We start from the raw sequence: 3,563 nt of genomic DNA, 5'->3' as shown, positions 1-3,563 counted from the left end.
CATCATCCCGGAACTCTCCATGACGAGGAGGGAGTAGTTCACCCTCGGGGCTAAGGGTATGTACCAGTAGCTATGTGTTTGATCTCTCTCTCTCTCTCTCTCTCTCTCTCTCTCTCTCTCTCTCGTGTTCTTGATTTAGCATGATCTTGATGTATGGCGAGCTTTGCTACTATAGTTGGATCTTATGATGTTTCTCCCCCTCTACTCTCTTGTAATGGATTCAGTTCTCCCTTTGAAGTTATCTTATCGGATTGAGTCTTTAATGATTTGAGAACGCTTGATGTATGTCTTGCCGTGCTTATCTGTGGTGACAATGGGATATCACATGATCCACTTGATGTATGTTTTGCTGATCAACTTGCGGGTTCTGCCCATGAACCTATGCATAGGGGTTGGCACACGTTTTCGTCTTGAATCTCCGATAGAAACTTTGGGGCACTCTTTGAAGTACTTTGTGTTGGTTGAATAGATGAATCTGAGATTGTTTGATGCATATCGTATAGTCATGCCCACGGATACTTGAGGTGACAATGGAGTATCTAGGTGACATTAGGGTTTTGGTTGATTTGTGTCTTAAGGTGTTATTCTAGTATGAACTCTATGATAGATCGAACGGAAAGAATAGCTTCATGTTATTTTACTACGGACTCTTGAGTAGATAGAATAGAAAGGATAACTTTGAGGTGGTTTCTGCTACGTCTCGAGCTTGCGTTGGATTTCCCCAAAGAGGAGAGGATTATGCAGCACAGTAGCGTAAGTATTTCCCTCAGTTTTTGAGAACCAAGGTATCAATCCAGTAGGAGACCAAGCGCAAGTCCCTCGTACCTGCACAAAACGATAGCTACTCGCAACCAACGCTTAGGGGTTGTCAATCCCTTCACGGTCACTTACGAGGGTGAGATCTGATAGAGATAATATTTTTGGTATTTTTGGTATAAAGATGCAAAGTAAAAAGTGAAAGCAAAAGAAAGTAAATAAAGTGATGGAGATTGATATGATGAGAATAGACCCGGGGGCCATAGGTTTAACTAGTGGCTTCTCTCAAGAGCATAAGTATTCTACGGTGAGTGAACAAATTACTGTTGAGCAATTGACAGAATTGAGCATAGTTATGAGGTTATCTAGGCAATGATCATGTATATAGGCATCACATCCGTGACAAGTAGACCAAAACGATTCTGCATCTACTACTATTACTCCACTCATCGACCGCTATCCAGCATGCATCTCGAGTATTAAGTTAAAAACAGAGTAACGCCTTAAGCAAGATGACATGATGTAGAGGAATAAATTCATGCAATATGATAAATACCCCATCTTGTTATCCTCGATGGCAACAATACAATACGTGCCTTGCAACCCTTTCTGTCACTGGGTAAGGTCACCGCAAGATTGAACCCAAAGCTAAGCACTTCTCCCATTGCAAGAACTACCAATCTAGTTGGCCAAACCAAACGGATAATTCGAAGAGACTTGCAAAGATAACTTAATCATACATAAAAGAATTCAGAGAAGAATCAAATATTTTCCATAGATAAGATGGATCATAAACCCACAATTCATCGGTCTCAACAAACACACCGCAAAAAGAAGATTACATCGAATAGATCTCCACGAGAGAGGGGGAGAACATTGTATTGAGATCCAAAAAGAGAGAAGAAGCCATCTAGCTACTAACTATGGACCTGAAGGTCTGAAGTAAACTACTCACACTTCATCGGAGGGGCTATGGTGATGATGTAGAAGCCCTCCGTGGTAGATGCCCCCTCCGGCGGAGCTCCAGAACAGGCCCCAAGATGGGATCTCGTGGATACAGAAAGTTGCGGTGGTGGAATTAGGTTTTTGGCTCCGTCCCCGATCTGTTGGGGGTATGTAGGTATATATAGGAGGAAGGAGTACGTCGGTGGAGCGTCAGGGGGCCCAGGAGGCAGGGGGGCGCACCCAGGGGGGAGGGCGCGCCCCCACCCTCGTGACCGCCTCTGGCACTTCTCGGAGTAGGGTCCAAGTCTCCTGGATCACGTTCGGTGAGAAGATCACGTTTTCGAAGGTTTCATTCCGTTTGGACTCCGTTTGATATTCCGTTTCTTCGAAACACTGAAATAGGCAAAAAACAGCAATTTTGGGTTGGGCCTCCGGTTAATAGGTTAGTCCCAAAAATAATATAAAAGTGGAAAATAAAGCCCATTATAGTCCAAAACAATAGATAAAGTAGCATGGAGCAATCAAAAATTATAGATACATTGGAGACGTATCAGTTTCATACCCTACCATAATCTCTTTGTTTGTTCTCCGCTATTAGTGTCTTTGGAGTGACTCTTTGTTGAATGTTGAGGGATAATTATATGATCCAATTATGTTATTATTGTTGAGAGAACTTGCACTAGTGATAGTATGAACCTTAGGCCTTGTTTCCTACCATTGCAATACCGTTTACGCTCACTTTACCACTTGTTACCTTGCTGTTTTTATAATTTCATATTACAAATACCTTTATCTACCATCCATATTTCACTTGGATCACCATCTCTTCGCCAAACTATTGCACCTATAAAATTTACCATTGTGTTGGGTGTGTTGGGGACACAAGAGATTCTTCGCTATTTGGTTGCAGGGTTGTTTGAGAGAGACCATCTTCATCCTACGCCTCCCACGGATTGATAAACCTTAGGTCATCCACTTGAGGGAAATTTGCTACTGTCCTACAAACCTCTGCACTTGGAGGCCCAACAACGTGTACAAGAAGAAGGTCTTGTAGTAGACATCAAGCTCTTTTCTGGCGCCGTCGCCGGGGAGGTGAGTGCTTGAAGGTATATCTTTAGATCTTGCAATCGAATATTTTTGTTTCTTGTTTTATCACTAGTATAGTTTATAAAAGAAAACTATAAATAAAATGGATTTGAGTTTGTCTCATACGCTTCATCTTTTTAATATCTTTCGTGAGAATGATGGGAAGGAAAATTGTGCTCAAGTGCTAGAAGAAGAATGCATTAAAATGCTTGGTACTAAATCTTTGAATGATGAGCATATTTGCAATGTTGTTAGTATGAACTCTTTGAATATCCATAGTACTAATGATGATTGCACTAGTTATGATGAAAATATCTCTTATAAGCATGTTGATTTTTGTGGAGTTGATTGGGTTTGCAAGTACACACCAAATAGGGAAAATAGATATTGCAAGAGGCATAAGTATCTAGAAATTAAAGGGTTGCAAGAAATGCTTAATGTTAGTGCTGAAAATTTAAGATATTTTTACCGTACTTGTGAACTCTGCAATGAACATGGTCATTTAAATCTTTGATGCAAATTGTTTCATGATCGAATCGTGTCCAAAAATTGTGATGAATTGATTTCCCTTGCGCATCATAATGAACTTAGTTTTCTTTTGGGTTATGAAGAATTGAAACATGTAACTAAGCTTGTTCCAGAATTTAATCTTGAGAATTTTCTTGATATTGATCTAGAGAAAATTTATTTGTATTGTGCGGTGAATTGCATTGAAAATCCTTATATTGACAATTACCTAAAGAAAAGAAAACAAATAGAAGATGAAGACAATACTA

The sequence above is a fragment of the Triticum dicoccoides genome, chromosome 4B (genome assembly GCF_002162155.2).
Source record: "Triticum dicoccoides isolate Atlit2015 ecotype Zavitan chromosome 4B, WEW_v2.0, whole genome shotgun sequence".
NCBI lineage: Eukaryota > Viridiplantae > Streptophyta > Magnoliopsida > Poales > Poaceae > Triticum > Triticum dicoccoides.
Note: the sequence above shows the minus strand (reverse complement) of the source record.